The sequence below is a fragment of the Lissotriton helveticus genome, chromosome 5_1 (assembly GCF_964261635.1).
Source record: "Lissotriton helveticus chromosome 5_1, aLisHel1.1, whole genome shotgun sequence".
Taxonomy (NCBI): Eukaryota; Metazoa; Chordata; class Amphibia; order Caudata; family Salamandridae; genus Lissotriton; species Lissotriton helveticus.
Genome location: NC_136065.1, coordinates 56072342 through 56097809, shown reverse-complemented (window position 1 = coordinate 56097809; position 25468 = coordinate 56072342). Strand labels below are relative to the sequence as shown.

The following is a 25468-nucleotide window of genomic DNA, read 5'->3' as shown; positions in this document are numbered from 1 at the left end:
AATGTCCCAAATAACGAAATCTATGTACTGGCTGGACGCATCCTAGCCAGGGATGAGTCAGGAGCAAGCCCACTCCAAGTGCATGTAGGTGACAGCCGCTGGCATGAACAAGCTGACCGTCAGCATAGAGGAGGCACAGGCTCTCACCTGCGAACAGCCTCTGCGCAGAGAATCAATTAGTGGAAGGCCTGGCCGCTGCGGTACGGCCTCCCCGCCAGGACTCAGCAAGCAGAAGCGTTGCGGGAACACGCGGAAAGGCAATACAACGAAGGCTCAGGCCCCGTGAAGTGCTGGAGTAGCCTGAAGGGGTGCACAAGGGACTCGAGTAAAGACCTCCGGTTTATTGGGAGATCGGCGGACAATAGGCAAAAAAGGCGTGACAATATTGGGGCATATTACCAACACCTAGCGATATTTATCGCTAAATGCGCTTAGCAACTTTTTTTATCGATGCCTATCGCTGGATATTTTAGCAGAGAAAACATGCTATTAGCAACGTTTTTCTCCATAGCGCTAAAATATCCAGCGATAACGGCGTAATGCGAAAATATCGCTGAGAATATAGCGATATTCTCGCATTAGCGACAAAATGCTCTTAGCCATGTTATCCACCTCCCATTGGATAACATGGCTAAGAACTGGTCAGAGCAGGTGTTAGTTTTTGGCGATAGCGGGAATATTTCCATCGCTACGCCAGCCTTCTGAATAGGCGATAGCGACGTTATCGACTGCTTTCAGTTGCTAACGGGTTGGGTACGCCCACTTTGCATGTCATTAGCGATAAATATTGCTGACATGCAAAGCGGGCCCCAAACCGCTCGCTATCGCCTTCAAGCTGTCGCTAACTGCTGTTAGCGACAGCTTGATAATAGGGCGATAGAATTTTCCCTTGATAATATGCCCCATAGATTTTCAGAACAAAACACCAGTAAAGGAAAGAAACAAGGATATAAATAAAACATGGCACTTATCTGTGTGGAGCCGCATTTCAGAGAGGCAGACTGCTATGTGCAAGAGCGTATTATATGCCTTGAAGGTTCTGTTATGGAACAGTTTTCTTTATGATGTATGTCCCTTTAAGTGGCTGTGTGGAGTTGCATTCAAGGAATAATGCATAATCTGAGCCTCTGTATCTTTAATGAAATTCAGATTCTCCTGTCATTTAATTAGGAAAATCGCTATTCCGTCCCTCAGCTATGTTAGGCCAGCCTTTCATGACCTTAGTGTAATCCTCAATACTGTGGGATGAATTGAAAAAGGCTTACCGAGGCTACGAAAGGCTTGCTTAACATAGGTGAGCCAGGGATTTGAAGCCATATTATCTATCCTAACACAGTCCACCAGGACCACGTGGGAGAAACCAATCTCAGTTGAGGGTCATAATTCGATCCACAGGAGCAGAGGCGCAATCCTCTCATGGTCCTCCAGCTGATGGATCTGTGTGTGTGATGGAACTTGCTGTTGTTTTGGTAAAACATACACAGGAGTTCATTTTCTAGGGGTTGCAAATGTCTTGGGTTAATGTAACTCAGACGCCTGCCTCGCATGTCCTTACTGAGAGACATTTGATGTTAAACAGCAACATTGGTTCTTTAACTGGCTTGACTTCTTTGCAAATCCAAAAAGAGCCTCAAAAGCCCCTGCAAACTTCTGTGCCCTTTGAGTGAGTAGGTTTGTCCAATTTCAGGTTAGCGTCAGATAGTATTCCTAAATAGTTAAAATTAGGAACCTTGGCTATGGGAATCCCACCTTTTAAGAATTTTCGGCCACAAATCATAATGTTTCATTTCTGGTTGGTCACCGTAAAGTAAAGGTTACCCATAAAGCCTCTCAAAAACCGAGCACAATCTGAGGCCATTTGCCGTACAAGTGATTAAAGCCGCATCATCAGCTTAGAAAAGGAAATGGACTGAGAGACCTTTAGACCTTAGGTTGATCTTTACCTGTTTTAGCAAACACAGAATCAGGGTATTAATGTAAAATTAAAATAAAAAGGGCGCTAAAACCCATTCCTGCCGTACTCCTCGGGTTGACCGTAAAGGTTGGGTACAGTCTCCATTCTGGTCGTTGCATCCCAGTGCAGCGGCTTAAGAAGGTCTGTCAGGGAGACTTCGATTCCTGCCCTCTCCATCAAATCCCAGAGCTTCCCCTGTTCACCAGGTCAAAGGCATGGGAGAGGGCCATAAATGCCATGTGTAAAGAACCTCTCTTGGCTTTGACATATTTACCCCTTACAAAAAGTAAATAAGGCATTGTTTGAGCATGCACAGGCCTGGCCAGAATCCATGTTGCACACCTGAAAAGAAGGTATTTGCCAAGGATTACTCGCCCTTGTATCTTAACAGATGCATCCAATAACGAGATAGGGGGGTAGAAGGCTGGAGGATTTCTATCCCCTTTTTTAAAGATTGGTCCTATTATTGACTCCGTCCATGATTTGATTTAGAGCGCTCTTAATTCCAGCACAGAATGCATTCACTAATAGAGGAACCCACAAATTAGGATTATACCTTAATAGGTCAACCGGGACTCCATCAACTATGGGAGTTTTTCCAGATGGGCACCTTACGATGGCCTTGATGACATCAGATACATCAATGGAATCACTTAATTTGGTGCTTCGGTCTGGTTGGGAAGTGCAGGGACTGAGATTTTGGAATTTTCACTTGGCGAATTGTTTAGGTAAAAGATTTTGAAAAATGTAAATACTCAGGGCTTACTCACAAGGAGCCATTGCTGAATTAACTGCACTTTAGCACAGCCAAAGTCGTGATAAATGTACCTCCCCATTCACAAGCTGGTGATAACAGCTAATAGCACCAGTTTACCCGCGATAGCATCCGCAAAAAACATCGCCACAGAGGACCCCCGCAACTATGCGATCCCATGCCAAAACACGTGACAACATCACACCTCAACATTCACAACGACCAGACAGATCGGTGATAAGAACACAAAACATGCGATAAGGCTCGTTAGCAGTAGAAAATGTACACCTGCTCTGACATGGTGTAAAGTCGGACCACAGACTGCACCACCAAAGGGAGCACAGCCTACAGCCACACCAGAAGACAAACAGATGCCATGGAGCAACTGGACATGCAGCATGGACACCCAAGAGAGCCACAACACCCACCAAAACCACACCCAGACCCGCAACACCCCTCCTGGGCCCACCTCAACCCCGTAACAAGAAACTGCACACCAACACCACAAATACCAAAACAAATATCCTGCCTGATGTTGCACAAGCAGGAAAATCAACATACATGCGTGGCCAAAAAATGGAGATCCAGTCTGTGGTAAATAAATAATTAATTACCGATACTATTTTTCAGGATACTATATAAACAGATAGCTCAATAAATAAGAGTCAGGATTCGAGGTATCTTGAGTCTGACAGGCTTTAATAAGGCATAAGGGAAGGGACAGGAACGGGACAGCCTGTACGGGATTAGGATGGATGGCAGCTGCACACGCAAAAAGTAACGGTACGGTGTGTATATATACATTACATTTACAATAGCATTCAATACAGTAGGCGTAGCAGTAGGCGTAACTCGTAGCAGTAGCGAAAGATAAGGACAAAGTGGGTGTAACAAGAGGCGTGTACAGGGCGTATACATAGACATGTGATGTGGACGTCACAGAAGTGTCATAAAATAGGCGGAAACATGGAGGGGGCTACCTGAGCAGCTGGGACCTTTAACCTAGTGGTGCGCGCAAACGGACAATGACATGTGACTAGGGAGAACTGGGGGCTATGACTTCTGCACTAGAAGAGGAGACTAAAGTCTGCGGTGTCAGGACGACATGTACCTATATCATATCTGGTAGGATGCATATATTCTTCGTGGTTCCATGTTCAAATATCGTTAACATAAATATCGTCTGATAAAAATATCGTCACTAAAACATCGTTTACATAAATATCGTCATCCTATACTTAAACTAGAATTCACACAAATATCGATATTTTTTTATCGACAACCCTAATATCGTTCACACTAATATCGACTACTTAAATATCGACTACTACATTATCGACTTTATTTTAAATAACATTACCTTTGACATATATATCGACTATACTAACATCGACGACCTATGTGCTCTAAAAATATACCAAAAATATCGACGTTTTGTATAGAACTCGAAATGCAACATATAAACCATTTAAATATTACACAAAAATGTAAATTATAACACATTTTCATATATTCTTTTACAAACAAACAGTGAAACAACATAGTATAACAAAAATAACGGTTTTCCCATGCCAATTAACGTTCTCAACCAATGATTTTGAATTTTCACTAATTAAACCAATCAAAAAGTACCATTAATTAACTCACTAATATAAATACAATGACACACTTAACGTAATTTACCATTTTTGGCCCAACCTTGGAGAAAAACGGTTACCTTGCTGAGAGAAGAGAATACAAACCAACGACTACAACTACAATACATCACACTACACTTCAAGTAAGTTAAATACCATTTTTTCTTCGACGTTACTATAAATAGATAAAGTCCCTATTTTTAAAACTGTTGATCTTTAGAGTGAAAACTAAACATGTTGAACTTATCAACAACGACAATACAGTTAGATGTAAAAACATTTATAAACTACCTTATCCATGTCTATTTAGATAGCTGATAAAAATTATTTAAGCTTGCTAAGTAAATGTACAATGTAAATAATATGTATCCAACTATTATCATCCAAATACTACAAGTAACACAATGATAATTTTTTCCACAGACTCTACAAAATTATTTGCCTATCTACAACTACACTACCAACATCCTCTACTACATCAAGTAAGTATAGTCTGTATATCTATAACAATTCAGAAAGTAAAATGATACACCTATTACACTAAAGTATTTCTTTCTATTATTCTTTAACACTACTACAGAACGTAAAAGGGAGACAATTCTGATAAAGAAATAAGAATAAAGGTTTACCAGTGAAGCCACATAGTAAGTATATGTTTACACTTTTGCCTAGTCTTATACACACCTCTAAAATGGTGTTCAATGTTCTAAAAAAGACATATATATATTTCCACAGATCTACCTTAGACATGGCAACTGGAGCTACTTTCATTACTTCGCAAAAAGGAAAACTAATGCTGAGCTACATGGGTTACACCTACACCCAAGAAAGAGTGAAAGCTAATAAGACCCATTGGAAATGTAGTAAATATTACTCAAATGCATGCTATGGTAGAGCAACAACTGTTGATAACAATGTGGTAAATGTACGTGAGCATAACCACCCACCAAATGTAACTGAAGTGGAAGTGAGAGAAGCACTAGAAACATTGAAAGATGCTAGTACAGGATCACAAGAAACAAGCACTAGCATTTTGAAAAATGTTTTAAGCAAAGTGCCTGAACATGTGACAGGACAGCTACCTTCTATTCCCAACTTAAAGAGATTAATTGCTAAAACTAAACGTGCTTCTGATCCAAGTCCACCAACACCAGAAAGTTTTCAGGATATAAAAATATATCCAGAATATACCATTACACATAATGAGGATAAATTCTTAATGTATGACAACAACAGTCATGACAAAAGAATTTTACTTTTTGCTACTAATAGTAATTTACAAAAGCTTAAATCATGTGAAACATGGATGATGGACGGGACTTTTAAAGTTTGTCCCAAACCTTTCTATCAACTTTACACCATTCATGGGGAATACCAAAATACAAATATACCTCTAATTTATACTCTGCTGCCAAACAAAACAAATACTACCTACGTTGAATTTTTAACAACGATCAAAGAATTAACTGATAATTACTATCCTCAAAGAATTGTAATTGACTTTGAAATGGCCATGATTCAAGCTATCCTTAAAATATATCCCCATACCTCCATACAAGGTTGTTATTATCACTACAACCAAAGCATATGGAGGCACTTACAAAAATCAACTTTAAGCATTGAATATTGTACAAACAGTAACTTTGCTTATCAAATAAAGAAGTTGATAGCATTAGCATATGTACCAACTACAGAAGTAGCTAACTACTACAATTTATTAATTGACAGCCCTTTCTACCGCACCAATGAAAAAAAGCTAACTCCCTTCTTAGACTACTTTGAAGATACATGGGTTGGAAGATTACATCGTTCAGGCCACCGTAGACAACCTAAATTTCAAATTCCATGGTGGAATGTCTATGCTAGTACAATAGCCCAGAAAGCTAAAACTAATAACGCAGTTGAAGGTTGGCATAATGCCTTCCAAGCGACTTTAGGAAGAAGTCAACCAACACTTCACAAACTGATCCAAAGCATTAAAAAAGAGCAAAGCTACCAAGAACTCAGAATAGAGCAATCACTTTCAAAAATTGGGCCTAAACTAAGTAAGCAAACATTAAACATGTACGAATATCTCCAGCAAAAAACTAGAATGTACCCAAGTATAGAAGGTCTAGCATACTTAGATCTAATAGCTAAATCAATCCTTTAAATATAAATTCCCAAAAAGTGAGCAAAGGACAATTAAAGATAATATGTAGTTAAATATCGTAATATTATTTCATGTAAAATATTCAATAATATATTTTTACAAGACATAATAATATAACATTTAACTAAACAGTAGACTATACCACAATGCAACACAAAAGTAAATATCACTTTTAGTTACGGTTCTGCTGCTGTAGAATATGTTCCATGGTGATAATTTCCACAGGAATAATACCAAAAGCTATCCATATCCAATATCGAAAAATCCCAACAAAATGCACAAAATACAACTGTTTGATAATACTCCCGTTGCAATCCTCTCGAATTAGAAACCATACAAAAGTAGATAAATCTTCACGAGTAAAAAAAGTAGAGACCCCGAAAATGCAGGACATTTTCAAAAATATGTACCTGCTTAAAAAAAAAACCGTCACAGTCCATCTGCTCACCAAAACGAAGACCTGTAAATTATCGACAAAATAACAAACCTCAAAACATTGGAAATACGCATAGCCTACACATAGCATATAACACATAAAAACAATCTAAATTCATCCATTAATACAACAGTAAACGTTACTTTTGTTCGAACTACCTCACAAAGTACGCTCTCCATAACGACGCAAAATAACACATAATTCGCACATAATATGTAAAGTACTACACATATCTACACGTACACACTACAACTATCACTAAACTTAAGTTAAATATCTTTAAAAGTAAAGTGAAACAAACTTACCTTCACCAACAAGAAACAGCTCCCAACCGCGAGCTTCCGTTTTCTAAAATGACCCAAACAACGATGTTGATAGAATAAAAAGTGAAGTTCCAAAAAGTGAAATGGCTGCATAATAAAAACTAAAATAGGACAAAATAGCCTTTAACAAAAAAAATAAACAGTATTAAATAGCATAATATATGCAATATGTATTAATAATTTTATTTTTCTTGTTAAAAAACATATGAATATTGTAAAAGAGACATTAATATGTTTAAAAGAGTTATGTATTAATTGTTTTTTATCAAAAAAATGTATTTCATTGTTAAATATTTTTCTCAAATATTACAAAATATAAATTTATGTTATGTACATATCTTGATAAAAAATATGCCATAATAAATATGTAATATATTAAATTTTAATAATAATTATTAAAATTTAATATAATAATTTATGTATAATACAAACAGTATTTATGTAAAAAAATGCTATATAATTTGTGACCAAAAATTATGTTAAATGTTTTTTGAAAAATAGTAATATCTTTGCAATACCAAATTAAACTCTCAATAAAAAAAATTTTTACAAAAATTGTTTCTTAATTTTGACTTGTCATATTAATGTAAAAATGTTATAAAAATGTTTTTAATGTATTTTTATGAAATGAATATTACTACATAACATATATGATTCTTATTAAAAATAATAAATAGATACTGCTGAATTAAAAATAATAATAATTCTGCTGGACAGTAAACCATAATAAATTACTATTCTAACTCCAATTCAACATAACTCAGGGAAAGTCCTGGATAATAAACCATAATAAATTACTATTCTAACTCCAAACATAACTTAACTCAGGGAATGTGCTGGATAGTAAACCATAATAAATTACTATTCTAACTCCAAACATAACTTAACTCAGGGAATGTGCTGGATAGTAAACCATAATAAATTACTATTCTAACTCCAAACATAACTTAACTCAGGGAATGTGCTGGACAGTAAACCATAATAAATTACTATTCTAACTCCAATCCAACAGAAGTCATGGAAAGTGCTGGATAGTAAACCATAATAATTTACTATTCTAACTCCAATCCAACATAACTCAGGGAAAGTGCTGGATAATAAACCATAATAATTTACTATTCTAACTCCAATCCAACATAAGTCAGGGAAAGAGCTGGATAATAAACCATAATAATTTACTATTCTAACTCCAATCCAACATAAGTCAGGGAAAGTGCTGGATAGTAAAGCATAATACATTACTATTCTAACTCCAATCCAACATAAGTCAGAAAAAGTGCTGGATAATAAACCATACTAAATTACTATTCTAACTCCAATCCAACATAAGTCAGGGAAAGTGCTGGATAATAAACCATAATAATTTACTATTCTAACTCCAATCCAACATAATTCAGGGAAAGTGCTGGATAATAAACCATAATAATTTACTATTCTAACTCCAATCCAACATAAGTCAGGGAAAGTGCTGGATAGTAAACCATAATAAATTACTATTCTAACTCCAATCCAACATAAGTCAGGGAAAGTGCTGGATAGTAAAGCATAATAAATTACTATTCTAACTCCAATCCAACATAAGTCAGGAAAAGTGCTGGATAGTAAAGCATAATAAATTACTATTCTAACTCCAATCCAACATAAGTCAAAGAAAGTGCTGGATAATAAACCATACTAAATTACTATTCTAACTCCAAAACAACATAAGTCAGGGAAAGTGCTGGATAATAAACCATAAAAATATACTATTCTAACTCCAATCCAACATAATTCAGGGAATGTGCTGGATAATAAACAATATACATATTACAATTAAAAATTTGTGACAATTTCAAATTTTGATTTGTAAATTTCGAATTCTGATTAAATTTCTAATTTGTTCTTAATTTTCGATTTTTTTAATACATATTATCTAATTTACTACCCACCCTTATCCCCTATTATACCAATAACCCGCTACTAAAATATTTATATGAAATTTTTCACTATCATTACAAAAATAATTTCATTTAAATTTCTAAATTTTATTGTTAAAGTTCTATTTCTAATTTATTTTCGATTTTTTTATTATTTATCTTTTTTTTTTTTAATTTTCAAATTAATACCCACCATTAGCCCCTAAAATACCAATGACCCACTACTAAAATTTAAATATGAATTATTAATTAATGATTACAAATAAAATTTCGTGAAAATTTGTATTTAGAAATTTTAAATTTCGAATTCTGATTAAATTCATAATTTGTTCATATTTTATATTAAATTTTAAATTACTACCCACCCTTATCCCCTATAATACCAATAACCCGCTACTAAAATTTTAACAAATCTTTTGTAAAAAATATTTTTTTTTATTATTATTATTAAAAGTATTTTTCTAAATTTGTAAAAAAAATATTAATTTTTTTTTTTTAAATTTCGTGAAAATTTGTATTTAGAAATTTTAAATTTCGAATTCTGATTAAATTCATAATTTGTTCATATTTTATATTAAATTTTAAATTACTACCCACCCTTATCCCCTATAATACCAATAACCCGCTACTAAAATTTTAACAAATCTTTTGTAAAAAATTTTTTTTTTTATTATTATTATTAAAAGTATTTTTCTAAATTTAAAAAAAAAATATTAATTATATTTTTTTAAATTTCGTGAAAATTTGTATTTAGAAATTTTAAATTTCGAATTCCGATTAAATTCATAATTTGTTCATATTTTATATTAAATTTTAAATTACTACCCACCCTTATCCCCTATAATACCAATAACCCGCTACTAAAATTTTAACAAATCTTTTGTAAAAAATATTTTTTTATAATTATTATTATTAAAAGTATTTTTCTAATTTTTAAAAAAAAATATTAATTATTTTTTTTTTTACACATTATATTTTTTTATCGATATTATGTACAACGATTTTTTAGTCAACGATATTCTATTCATCGATATTTTTGTTTGACGATATTTATGTCATTCTAACAAAACGATATTTTTTACAACGATATTTACTACGACGATATTTTTTTTTTTCGATATTCTTACCACGATATTAATGCTAGTCGATATTTTCCCGTCGATATTCTATCTTAATACCATTCTTCGTGTAATGCGTGTGCTAGAAATATTCTATGAATATTAATACAGTAATTCTCTTACATGGAGACGTAAAGACTAGACTATGACTGAAACTGTTTATGCGGATCAGTAGCTTAGGAATGCAAAGACGAGGAGCCTTTGCATTCCTAAGCTACTGATCCGCATAAACAGATAACTAGAAGCATAACATACTCTTGGCAGACAGGCCAAGAGTATGTTATGCTTCTAGTTATCTGTTTATGCGGATCAGTAGCTTAGGAATGCAAAGGCTCCTCGTCTTTGCATTCCTAAGCTACTGATCCGCATAAACAGTTTCAGTCATAGTCTAGTCTTTATGGATAACTAGAAGCATAACATACTCTTGGCAGACAGGCAGGCAGAGCCAGGCCGGGCCGGGTACTGCGAGGCAGGAAGTAAGTGAAGGGTCAGGGATGCAGGTGGGGGCTGTATCGCTCCTCGGAGCGGGGTTCAGGAGACTGGAGCTGAATCTGGTGTCCGGGCCCTTTTGAGGCCTAGAAACGGGGACAATGTAATGAATTAACGTGCACACTGTAAAACGGGGCAACATAGGCCTAATACTCGTTGCTTTCACGAGAACTGGAAACTGACATACTAGAGTTGGACACAACTATAATTGCGTCTTTAATCGATCATAGGGGGATACATATGCATATTAATCATGCACATATAACATAGGATGTGGAACACGTAGGGACACAGAACATGGCAAAATTTACTTTTCCACATTCCCTCCTTGTCACTACGTTTCCATCAGGAAACATCAATATTCACCATACCATCTATCATTTCATACAGTATCATCTGCTCGTCTCGAATCTTCTTGGAACGGGACTTAGGACTAGGAATACAAGATGTAGCACAAATGCCGCAAATCGCAGGGCCACATTGTAAACAGAGGCAGCAACTGAATATGATCATTACTGCTATACCCAGGAATGACAATACTTTCCATCCCCATGCAGATATAATACTCCAGAGCCAACCGGACCATGTCCAGGTGCCTGGATCTTGGTGTAACTGATGGGCAATTTTATGAAGTCTGGTTATAGCTGAATAAACAGACGGCGCGTTATTAGGAATGAAAATGCAGCAACTAGATCCGATGACTCTACAAGCTCCTCCTCTATCGGCCAGTATGACGTCAAGGACGAGACGATTTTGGAGCACGACAAATCTCATAGCAGATTGCTCTTCAGTTAAGTTACCTAGAGCGGAAGTAGTCTCATTCACTACTGCTTCAAGTGTTCTGGTTAACCTACGTATTAACTTACTATTCTGGACAGGACCTATAAAGAAAAAGAAACCTTTATTTAAGTCTTGATATTGTTCTAGGGCAGTTTCAGTTTGATCGACAATTGGGGACTCGATCTCCCTTCTATGTCTAACGTGTACTAGATGTGTATTTCTGTGATAATCAGATGGGGCTAAAAAAACTGGTGGCAGTAGGAAGGCAATGTAACATGTACCATCCCAATCGAGGGGCAGGCGTATATATGCGGTCTGACCACAAACAAAATAAGAATTACGTGAGGCTTTGAAAATAGATTTCCCACTGTCACTATACTCAACAATAGTAGTACAATCACTATGTCCTACATGTGTGGAACCATTCTTTCTGACACATAATTCGCCTTTGACTGGTAGTACTGAAATAGCAGGCAAATCTGGAGTAGTATCGGACTGAACATTCAAGACCATGAAATTCGAGGAATAATTACCTAAATCATATACTTCATTTTCTAGATCTAACCCTGTTCTATAGGTGAGACCTTGCTTGTCTGGGAAACATGTTCTATTCAGAAGGGACATATCAGTTGAGGATGACGTTAACGTGGACCATGCTCCACACGAACCATTATGTGAAAACGGATAAGGAAAGAGTGGCAGAACTCCCTTCGGTGTCTGGAAAGGGGGGAGTCGACCACACACCCAACAATTAGTGGCATTGCTGGTCTGGTGTGAATAGTGTAACATTCTGATAAATGTGTTATTACGCATAGCAAGATGATAGGATAACTCGTGAGGAGGCAGATCACTAAATGTGTGCTCTACTGTAACGTTAGAAAACATATGTACATGTGAAATAGGAAAACATAAATGTAAAGCATAACTTATGCATGTAACCATAAGACTCAAAAATAATAAAAAGAATAGAACGATAATACATCTTTTAGAGTTTTGACTAACTCTCTCACTGTGTGGGTCTGTCTCATACATGTCAGGAACCTGTCTAACCGTTTCACCCGAGAGGGACTTAGACAATTAAACTGGCTGACTTATTTTACTAGACGGGAGCTTTGCTTTATACTCCTGCTGCGGAGTTTTCTCTAACAGGGGAAGTTTTGATTCAGAGTCTGTGTCTGGCAGTCCTTAAGAATAGGGCAGTCTTTAACAAATGTCCTTTGCCGTAATCCATGGAATTTCTTGATGTGACTGGTGTGGACCCACCCCTTGCGGCCCTCAAGCTTGACCGCAGTCCTTGTTGTTAATAACACCAGCTGGGGTTCCTTCCAACGGGGCTCCAACGGACTTGAACGATCAAAATTGCGAACCAGAACATATTCTCCCGGAACGACTTCATGCGGTTTCACCTCAGTGTTGTCTGGAAATGCAGCGGCAACCTGTGAACGACAAGAGTGTAGGGCAGACATCAAGGAAGCTAGGTAATCTGTCAGCATATTACTGGAAACATCGGTAATCTTTCGGGGTCTAGGTGTACACCACATGTTTGGAGGACGGCCGAATACGACCTCATACGGGGACAGACCTGATCTGGAGTGTGCAACCATTCTCATATAGAAAAGAGCAATTGGCAGGGCTACTAACCAATCTACACCTTTCTCTGCGCATACTTTAGCAAGGCGGATTTTCAATGTCTGGTTATGTCTCTCTACGAGACCGGCTGCTTCAGGATGGCGTACACAATGGAACTTCCACTGGTACCCTAACAGAAGGGAAACTTGTTTCATAAGCTCGGATGAGAATGGCTGGCCGTTATCTGAATACACGACCCTAGGTAATCCATAGCGGGGGAAAAACTCACGAACCAACTGCCTGGCAGTGGTCGCAGCTGTGTAATCTGGAACTGGATATGCTTCTGTCCACCTGGACAAAGCGCATACAACTACGAGGACATACTTGAAACCTCGACATCGCTCCATCTGAATATAATCCATCTGGAGGACTTCAAAAGGGTGGTCAGGAGGTTGGAATCCCCCTTGTTCCACCGGGACGCTTTTACCTGGATTGAACTGACAACAGATCATACAGGTACGGACTTTCTGCTTGGCTGCAGCTCGTAAATGCTTGTTAAACCAAATGTTCTGGATGCTGTCTAGCATGGCTTTTTCTCCTAAGTGTGCTGGACTATGTGCGGTATTAATAATGACTTGAACCATTGAGTCGGGGAGGAACCATGTGGCTTTTCCCTTCGTCAACCATCCTTGATCTGTCTGGACCCCTCCTTGTTCGGACCATTTCTTGATTTCATCGGGAGTGGCATGTGACTGTATGTCTATGACATCTTGTGTAGGGTCCTTAACTGTCATACAAGTAGTCTGATCTGGAATGAGTGTCAGTGTCTTGTTAACTGGAATGTCTGGAGTCTGAGCTGTGAGCTTGGCTGTTCGATCTGCTAGATCGTTACCTTGCGAAATGATGTCAGTGACTTTCGTATGTGCCTTGCACTTCATGATAGCGATAGCTGTCGGTAAATGTATTGCATCTAGCAGAGCTTGAATGAGGAGGCCATGCTGAATCTTGGTTCCATGAGAAGTCATGAAACCTCTCTCCTGCCAGAGCACTCCGAAGTCGTGTACGACTCCGAATGCATAACGTGAATCTGTATATATGTTAACTTTCAGGTTCTTGGCACGTATGCAGGCTTGGGTCAGAGCAACTAGCTCTGCTGCTTGAGCAGACAGGGTATCAATACGGTGTGTTTCTATAACTTCGGTCTCAGTAGTCACTGCATACGCGGCTACTAGTTCTCCTGTACTTGTTCTCATACAAGAACCATCCACATAAAGTGTCAGGTCGGGATCAGGTAATGCAATATCTGTCAGGTCTTGTCTTGGCTTTGTCATGGTGTTAACTACTTCCACACAGTCATGTGTGGCAGGATTAGAGGTAACTGAGGGTAACAGTGTAGCGGGATTTAAAACGTTGCAGCATCTGATTTCTATGTGTGGCTGGAATAATGCCAGTTCATAACCTGTTAAACGTGCAATTGTCAAGTGCTGAGTCTGTGTTCGATTTAAAAGAACTTCCACGGAGTGTGGAACTTGTACTGTCAGGGAATGTCCTAACACTATGGAATCACTTTGTCTGATGGCTAGAGCTGTGGCTGCAACTGACTTGAGGCACGCAGGCAGAGCCTGGGCTACTGGATCTAATGTGCTGGAAAAATAAGCACAGGGCTTGTATTGTCCTGCTTGATCTTGTGTGAGAACAGATAATGCGGTACCATCACGTTCTGTAACAAAAAGTGTAAAAGGCTTACTGTAGTTCGGTGTTGCTAAAACAGGAGCTTGGCATAAAGCTTTCTTTAACTTATTGAAAACGAGTGTATGTTCGGATGTCCAAGGGAGGACAGTCGATGTGGCTGCCTCCTGTGTCGTTAACTGTATCAGTGGCTTGGCTAGAAATGCATACTGAGGAATCCATTGTCTGCAGTAAGAAGTGAGGCCGATAAAAGCTCGTACCTCCTTCTGAGTCTTGGGCTGTGGAAGATGTGCTATTAACTGGATACGGTCAGGTGTCAACTGCCTACCCCTCTTGGACAGTAAGTGTCCTAAGTAGACCACTTGCTGGACACAGAATTGAAGCTTCGAAGGGGACACCTTGTGCCCCATCTCGGCTAGGAAATACAGAACTGTAAGTGACGCACGTTCGCAGTCACGTTCAGAACGGGCTGTGATCAATAGATCATCGACATACTGGAGTAGGGCAGTGTCAGTTGGCATGCGGACATTGTCTAGCTGTCTCTTAAGTGCTTGACTGTAAATACTAGGACTTTCTGTGAAACCTTGAGGTGCTCGTGTAAATTTATAGCTCCTTCCATTTAAACAGAATCCGAAAAGGAACTGGCTGTCTGGATGAATGGGGACACTGAAAAATGCGTTTTTTAGATCGATAACTGTGAAGAACGTAGCTTCAGAATCAATTGCTGTCAATAGGGAAGAAATATCTGGGACTACTGGGTACTGCGGGATGATACATTTATTAAGTTCTCGAAGGTCAATCACTAATCGATATACTGGAGGTGCATTTGGATCAGTACGTTTCATGACTGGAATGATAGGAGAATTACATACATTGGAGTCAGTTTCTACTACTACTCCTTGAGCTATGAGCTCGTCAATAATTTTGGATAAGGCTGCTTCAGCCTCAGGTGGCAATTTGTACTGTCTGATTCGTGGTAAAACAACACCTTGCTTTAAAGTCACACGATGGGGTGTGATATGCATACAACCTACATCAGTTGGACCTTGCGCCCATAAATGCTGTGGTACATTCAATAATCTTGGATCAAAATCACGTAATACATAATGACCCTTAAAATCTCGAAGGAACAGGCGGACCCCTTCTGGGGAACAGCAAATGACTGCTCCTAATTCTTTTAATGTTTTAATGCCTAGTAAATTTTCTGGACATGACTTTGTAAGTAACAAATCTGTAGTTCGGGACAGTGGACCAACTTCTAGAGTAACTGGTTTCGATATTTCGTTAACAATAGGTTTTCCTGAGAATCCAAGGGAAACATTTCTAGAGCCTGAGAGCGGAGCCCCTGGAACCTCGTCATGACTGATGGTAGTCCTACTTGCCCCTGTATCAATCAGAAACTTTCTGTCTTTCCCTAATACTTGACTGTGTACATAGGGACCCTCTTGATCTACAGGTATCTCGATGAGAGGCAAACCTACCTCCCTCTCTAGGCTGTTTCATGAATATGGCTGATAATCTGGATACTCTGACTGTGCGTACTGGTACATTTGCTGAGTAACGTGCTGTGTCGCAGCGATAGGCTGCGGTACTGTAACTGTCTGTTGTGCATTCTGCGGTGGCTGGAAAGTCTGTGAAACTTGTTCTTGTCTAGGCGGACGCGGTCTTTCTTTGGTCTTCCCAGTATCTATGTTATGTTTCAGAACTGCACATTCGTTTATAAAATGACCTGGCTGTTTACAGTAATTGCATGTCCCTTTAACGGGAACTGCAGGATGACTGGCTTGATTCGTACCCCTTTTCTGACTGTCTTGCGGAACAGACTGTGCAACTAATACTTTCATTTTCGTGTCTTTCATACGTCTTCTTTCATGTTCCTGCTCTTCCCTGATTCTGTTCTGGTGATACTGGAGCATCTGGAGCATTTGTGACGGAGTATTTGCTTGCCAAGAACTCTCGACTTTCAGTACTCGATTTTTAACTTGTGGACTTGAATTCTCGACTAGTTTAGTAACAAAAAGATGAGGATACGATTCACTACTTGTTTTCAGACCACTATTAATAATAAAACATTTTTCGAATCTAGAATAAAAATCACTAGTATCTTCGTCTTGTTTCTGTTTACAGGCTGAGATAGCATCCCAGTCTTCCTTTTTCATGGCTAGTAGTCTTGGCAAAACTTGTATTAACAGTTCGGGCAAAGCTTTGGCTTTATCCCCTAGACCGGTACCTGGTACTCGTGTGTTATCTTCGGCTTCTAATGCGGACCAATCTATCTTATTTTCTCCCACCTCCCATTCTTTTTCCTTGAGTTTCTCATATATGCCCGCAGGCAACAGGACCTTTAACATTTTAATGATATCAGGATACGTGTATTCTCCCATACGGAGCATGTCTTTCAATTCACGGTGGAACCCTGCTGGATCTTTATCATGACAGGGAATTAACTTTTTCATTTCTAAGAGTTCCATTTTTGTGATGGGGGTGTAAACAAATACTCGTTCTAGACCACCACCCTCTTTCTTGACTGGATGTACTTCTCGTAACGGATTCTGTCTATCTATGTAGAATGATTTACTTTCTGGAGGTGAGACGTGAACAAAATGTGGATTCAGGAACGTTCGGTATTTATGGCGCTGTTCTAGAATGACACTAATTAAATCGGTACCTAGACCTTTCCATCTATACTGTAGTAACTCGTTTAATACATCGTGCAAAGGACCTGGATCGGAATGCTGATCCTCATACAGTGTGATGAGGTGCTGGATCATATACATACCCACCAGTCGCTGCTCGGCTGGGGGCAGTTTCAGAAACATTTGTGCCACTATTTCGTCTTGGAAAGTGGTAGAATCAGTAGTCCATCGGACTGCTGATCGAACTAGTTCTTGTTCGTGCATAGTACTAAGTTCACTATAACCTATTCGTGATTTCAGAATATGATCGGTAGCTTGGAATACTTGTCCGAGGGAACACTGTTCTGGTACTGGAGTAGGAAAACTTTTCTTGTAGTCTGGGCGTGAATGTCTGTCGGAAAGTCTAGTTCTACCTACATACGCTATTCTGGAGGGATTCTCGTCGTCTACCTCTTCCGTAGAAGAGTCACTCTCTTTCTCGGACGCTTGTTTTGTTTCTCGTTTCTCGTGTAACTTTATTATTTCCTTACGAATTTTCTTGTACATACTCTCTATACAACCTTGTGTCTTGTGTTTTCCTTTGGCTATATTGTCACTCCACCTGGTCAGGACTTTCATTTCTTCTTGATCTTTTTCTGGATAATCTTGCTCTCTAATTAAACAGTTAATTAAAAACTTTAAAATCATGAGCAGTGTCTCGACTTTTCTTTGAACCATGGCTTCGTGAATACTTTCTGGATTCGCTCCTGTACGGATAAAACGATATATTCTGTCTAGGTGTTCTCTCATATCGGGCAGGGTGTCCAAATAATCGGTCACCCGTCTTAAACGTAATGAATATATAACCATGTTACCATCGCCTGGAACTGGATCATAACGGCATTCGGTAAGTGCTCGCTTGATCTCTCCGTATGTAGTTACTTTTGGCGTACGCTGTAACGCTAGTTCATGTAGTGTCATACGTCTGGGTTGAGGCGGGGTACGAGGAGAACCTCCCCCCGCCGCTCCTAAACTAGAATCGTCAGTGTGTACTGTACGTGCTGGTAGAGCGACTGGTAAAACGGGTACATGTAGTGTGGACTGGGCCGGGGGTGCTGTAACATTAACTGGACCCACGAGACCAGTGGCTGGAGGAACAGGAATTACATTATTTACGGGAGCAGGCGGAACAGGATTTGCATATTCTGGGACTGTGTCGTCCAAATAGGATGAAAGAAAAATATCAGCTGCGGTCGGTTTATGACGTAGCTTAGTCGGAACTAATAATGGTGGAAAATTACTGGATGCTTCCGGGGTTGCCTTCGGCAAGCCCTCGGCAAGAAGAGGATACATACCCTTAATAAGGGCATTTCTCTGTCTGTCTGACTGTTCTGCTTTAACTCGTTCACCTACTTCGATTAATTCCCTTTCTTGGGCTCTTTCTGAGGATTCTCTACTTAATTCTGTTTTTCTGATTACTTTTTCGGTTCTTCTATGAGATTCTTTGCGCCATAACTCGATGGCATCTTTCTGGGACTGTCTGGCTTTCTTTTTCCATAATGCTTCTTCTACTCGCATGATGCACTCGGCATCCCATGTACCTGATACAGGCCATCTATATTTCTCTTCGAGATGTCTAGTATAATCAACCCATAAATCTAAATACAATATGGCGCTTAAGCCATGCTTATGATACATAAAATGTCCTGGACTGTCCCTAGGCGGGACAGGAACTGACTCTTCGAGCAACCCTTTTCTGGTTTTTAACTGACGTAACTTAGAAAATAGAGGCATTCTAGACTTGAATCGAGACACAATACAATACACGGTAAACACAGTGATGAATAACAATAACAAATCACTCATACCACGACATTGAAAACACATTAAATAACATTAGAATGACAGTTCGGACAGAATATTACCTGGTACATATACACATGAATTTCTCGAGAACGGACTTACTAGAAATACTGGATGCACTGCTAAACAGTACAGAACATACCGGTCCCATAAAGAGACACGTCAGGACCCGCATCCACCTAAGTGGACACTTCGTGTTGGATCTGCGTACCCAAACCCATCGGACCAGAGACAAATTAATGACTCTGTCTAGATACTACCCCAGCAACGGTACTCACCGGGCAGCAAGAACGGAAGGCCTCGGACTGGACTGGACTGCTACGACGTCGGACTACGAACTTCGGACTTCAGTTACAGGTGGGCCTCTGGATACCTCGGACCTTGTACTCTCGGCTTGGGCTCTGGTCGGGACTCGCCGCGTTCCTCACCGCCTCGTCTGGATGCTGGACCGCAACCTCCGTCTCCTCCGTGGGCCTGAGGGATACTTGAAGCAGAAATATCTGCACGTGCACGGTATGGTTCCGTCACGGCTGCAGAGGGTCAGGGGGCTTGCGTGGCTTCGCCGGCGCGTGGGGAAAGGGCAAGTCCCTATTCGGGCGCCATTATGTGGTAAATAAATAATTAATTACCGGTACTATTTTTCACGATACTATATAAACAGATAGCTCAATAAATAAGAGTCAGGATTCGAGGTATCTTGAGTCTGACAGGCTTTAATAAGGCATAAGGGAAGGGACAGGAACGGGACAGCCTGTACGGGATTAGGATGGATGGCAGCTGCACACGCAAAAAGTAACGGTACGGTGTATATATACATTACATTTACAATAGCATTCAATACAGTAGGCGTAGCAGTAGGCGTAACTCGTAGCAGTCGCTAAAGATAAGGACAAAGTGGGTGTAACAAGAGGCGTGTACAGGGCGTATACATAGACATGTGATGTGGACGTCACAGAAGTGTCATAAAATGGGCGGAAACATGAAGGGGGCTACCTGAGCAGCTGGGACCTTTAACCTAGTGGTGCGCGCAAACGGACAATGACGTGTGACTAGGGAGAACTGGGGGCTATGACTTCTGCACTAGAAGAGGAGACTAAAGTCTGCGGTGTCAGGACGACATGTGCCTATATCATATCTGGTATCTGGTGTTTGGAGGTACATGTTGATAGAAACTAAAAGTCAGGAGGGGAAAGGCTACTTGACTCTAAGGCTGGTGGATGCATATATTCTTCGTGTAATGCGTGTGCTAGAAATATTCTATGAATATTAATACAGTAATTCTCTTACATGGAGACGTAAAGACTAGACTATGACTGAAACTGTTTATGCGGATCAGTAGCTTAGGAATGCAAAGACGAGGAGCTGGACTGATAACTAGAAGCATAACATACTCTTGGCAGACAGGCAGGCAGAGCCAGGCCGGGCCGGGTACTGCGAGGCAGGAAGTAAGTGAAGGGTCAGGGATGCAGGTGGGGGCTGTATCGCTCCTCGGAGCGGGGTTCAGGAGACTGGAGCTGAATCTGGTGTCCGGGCCCTTTTGAGGCCTAGAAATGGGGACAATGTAATGAATTAACGTGCACACTGTAAAACGGGGCAACATAGGCCTAATACTCGTTGCTTTCACGAGAACTGGAAACTGACATACTAGAGTTGGACACAACTATAATTGCGTCTTTAATCGATCATAGGGGGATACATATGCATATTAATCATGCACATATAACATAGGATGTGGAACACGTAGGGACACAGAACATGGCAAAATTTACTTTTCCACAAGTCATACAGCAATGCAATCACCAACACAAAATACCATATAAACAAATGCCTAAACAACCATCCGGATGAGACCTAGTGGGTCCTCACTGGATTGTCCGTAGGACAAAGCCTGGATCACTAAATCCAAGAGAAGAAGGTGTGCCATGCGCCCAACAAAGGAAAGAGAGGGAGAGAGACGGAGTGAAATTGCACAAGCAGTGCAAGGCCTTGCAGGGCACCTGGCTCCACATGCCAACATGTGTGTGTGCATCGCCATCCATACAACATGAGCCCAAGGCTGCGTCCCAATCTCAGCGCCAAAGCCACATCACATTCCGAAACCGCAAGTAGAAGGCATGCAAACATCAGGGATGAAAGCTCCATTGTCCCAATGCAGAAGGGGGGAGTACACCTGCACCTCTGACCTTGGTCCAGAACGCGCCTTGAACACCCTGAGAGAGATGCCATGGCAGCTGTGGATGACTCCCACACCACCCATCACAAGGAAATACAAGGGAACCCTACTCACAGAGGAACCAGGGCGCGTACTTTATCTAGAAAACAGTGGTTCCTGTGGTGCAATAAATGCACGGTCATAAATCAGTACATAGCATAATAGCAATCACAGTTTGGAGGGATTTAAGAGGGATGTAAGAGGGAGAAACAAGGCTCATAATACCAGATGTTATATCAATTATATACATCTTACACATAGTATTCATGAAAAAGTGCAGAGTGTCCCATGTGTAAAGTGAGAACCAAAGAACAGTTAAGTGACAGCAAGTGAGTTATATACAGGTTTCTACTGGGGATATTTTACAAGGAAAGAGAAAGCGACCATGAAGCAATTATTTTACACAATGGTTTTGCAGTGGCTATCTACAATCATAGGCACTGTTTGAATGGTTCATTTCCATAGGGCGTCAACGGCGTTTCGACCCGGAAGGTGAATGACGGGTCTCGTCAGGACCAAGGTATTGCGGGACATCTGGGTAACATGTGCTTGATATTCAAGAAGTAAGTGCCAACCATGCGTGAAATAGGAGCATTAAAGCCGGGCTCTCAGTCGGATCCAGACAGACTGAAAGACACGATTGCGCTCTGATTTCCCGATCTACAGGCATTTTCCTGTCAGATCCCACCTGGCTCTATACACATCACCGGCGGCCTCGGTCACTCGAATTCATTTCAGCCCTGTGAGGGCAGAGACCCCACACCTTATCCTACGATGGGTCAATCCTTAATCATCTTCAACACTTCCACCCACAGTGTACCCGGCCGGGTTCACTGTAAGTTACTTTAATGCTCCTATTTCACAATAAAATCCCACACCTCCCATAGTTTAAATGAAATATCAGACTCATCCACACCCCACACACAGAAGCCTCTGTCAGAGGTACCCCCGCATGGGATGCCCTTGACACTCACGGAAACCGCAACCCATTCAGCCCAATGTTGCACACACATTCGAATCATTGCCCCTAGCTGTGGCATATCATCCACACAACTGCAGCAGTTCAGAGGAGTGCTGGTTCCACGAGACGCACCAAGGCAATGGCAGGCCATACCTGGCACATGCACAACCCCCATCACGTGGAACACTACTGTGCATGTATGCTGCATTTACTGGGCGCAGTGCCACTGGCAGTGCTGCCGATCAGTTACCGGCTCAGCTTCCACATTGCCTATGTCACCTGCGTCCAGCCCTGGTTCCACTGCCGAACATGCACATTTGAATGTCCCAAGGAAGTCTGCCTATCCAACACAACTGTAGATGAATTGGACTATGACTTGTGTCTGCGCCCCCTGTTGGATCACGAACAGGAGTGTAACCAAGACAGCCGTGCATGGGATGCCTTGACATACAGCGTATGTATTGGCAGTTGTGTATGGGAGGTTGCGCAATTCCTCGTGTGCAGTGACCACATAGAGGCGCTCTCCTATTGGGCTGTATTGCGGATTGGTGAAACGGCGTGGGTTGAGCACACCTGCCCGGACCAGTTAATGGATTCGGTCACCCTGGTGTTCCTTGAACAGGACAACGACGTACTATTGGAACACATTGCACATGAAGCAGTGCTGGCATTCATGGACGAGTAACTACGTCCCTGCAGCCACATCCGATTGTCACCCACAGCACATGTCCCAGAAACTTGTTGCATTGTGGGGATTGCTCACATATCGCACCAAAGCAGAGGACACCTCTGCCATCGTCCGGACTCTGGATGCATGTCTGTAGCACAACGCGTGTGTACACGCACCAATGTAAGGTGATGCAGGCCCATGGTCGGAGCAACACAGCGTCGTTTTGCATCGTTGCCATTTCGGACACACTGCTGAGGGAGAGCACACACATGGCAATGTAGCACGACATGTGAACCTGTCGGACCCTTTCACCAGAGCAGACAATCGGAGCACTCTGGTGGCAGAGCACCATGCAGATCCGACGGGCGGTGAGTCGTGCCCCCTCACACGAGGCAATGGGCAGACGCCAAACAACACGACTCATCCAGCAAGGTAAGGTGGACTGCGAGCCTTGCCATCTGTGACGATTGCTGTACATTTTGCACCACCATTTCCTGAACCTCGACATGCACCAATGCTGCGTGCAAGAGTCTTAAGCATGTCCCTGACTGTTGTGGCCATTACGCCGTCCACACTGACACACACATCCCAATAAAGTCTATACCACCCCTTTGGTGCCTAACTGTGAGGTGTGTTGATTTGATTGTCCACTTGTGTGCCACAAGGAGCATCATCCCTACACTGGGAGGAACTGACTGATGCATGTGCAATGGGGGGATGTCCCTTTTGCAAGTTCAACCTCTGTGAGCCAGACATTGTTTTGGGATAGGTACTGGCCGACGTGTGCACTTACGTAACTTCAGCAATGTGAGTATGGTGTCCAACCTCTGACCATGTGGAGCAATGTCATATATCATAACAGTATGTGTCCACACTGATGTGTGTAAGTAGGTATGCGGCGTGAACTTCTGTTGTCACATGTGATGTAGGACACCACTCCAGGCCTGCTACCAAATTGGTCACTCATACACATAGCCCCATTCAACACATGGACGTGTGCCTACGTTGGGGGTTTGTGAGATTGTTGTTGATGTGAAATGGGGCCACAGCTAGTACTCACCTTCACATTCATCCAATTTGCCATGTGTCTCAGGAATACGCATGCGCATAGATGTCAGATACCATGGTGTACTTTAATGTGCAATAATTGTCACTACATCCAGCCATACATCCATACGTGAGTGAACATAGTAATGACACATCTGTGTTTTATTCACATTCAGGTGATTGACGGAGCTGGAGCTATACATGGCCATCCAAGCCCAAATCGCATGGAAGCCCAGTGGTGGGCAAACCACAGTCCTTTGGGGATTGAGAGGTGGTTAGGACATGGGAGGGTACTGTCCGCAGCAGTATTGCTGTGTAATTGGCCAGCAGTGATGAAATGAGAGTCGTTGAATGTTCTAGGGGTCAGTAGGAGGCGTTTCCCAGGGCATGCAGCTTACGTTATCACCGGGCAGGGACAGGGCATATGGCGGTGATGGATGCTACTGCCTCCTTCCTCACACAGTAATTCCCATCCCCTTTTTACTCCCCTGATACAGGTTCTGTGTCTGGTGTGTGTGGCGGGGTGATGGCTGCACCACTGTGTGCCACTGACACAACAGACTGCGAGGGTGATGGGGCAGCATCAATGTGTGCCACGGACACATCAGGGGTCAGAGCTGTGTGCGTCGATGTTCCCGCAGCAGTCATCTGGGAGTGGCTCAGTGGTAGCAATGGCAAGATGAAGTAATGCAGGGCATTGACGTTCCCAGTTACTACTCGCTGGTGTCCAGCCATTGGAGACATACTTCCAGGCTGTATCTGCTCCATGGACTCAATTGGCCTCCGCATCGGTGTCAACTCTGTGCTGTAATCGCTGGCGCCTGTCTGATCAGGCAGTTCATTTTTTTTTATTTTTTTTTTTTATATTTATTATTTGCAATGTTGCACACACTTTATACATTATACGTTGTTCAGCATTGATATATCATGCCTCATAGATATACAAACATTTCATTACACATTTCCGCAAACATTATTTATATTTCTTACTTTACCACTAATAAACGTTAAGGCCTTTTTGGGTCTACATGCGGCCCAAATCCTTCTTTCCACATACTTATGGGTTGCCATATTCTTAAACCTAGTGTCCTTCCCCTTTTCCCTTTTCGTGCATACATATTCTTCTCCATATTATATGCATTCAACAGATTAGCCAGCCAGGTTTGTAGTGTCGGTGGATTTTTGTCAAGCCATGCCCTTGCTAAAGTCAATCTATATACTGACATTGCCACGAACAGGAATTCCTGCTGTGTATCGTCTCCTTTCGTACCCAGACCTAAGAT

At 41.0% G+C, this 25468-nt stretch overlaps 1 protein-coding gene across 1 annotated transcript in view; it reads left to right on the top strand.

The window, feature by feature from the left end:
* Nucleotides 1-25468, top strand: part of LOC144752380 (butyrophilin subfamily 1 member A1-like) — a 373692-nt gene that overhangs the window by 310507 nt on the left and 37717 nt on the right. The gene's annotated exons all lie outside the window — the stretch shown is intronic.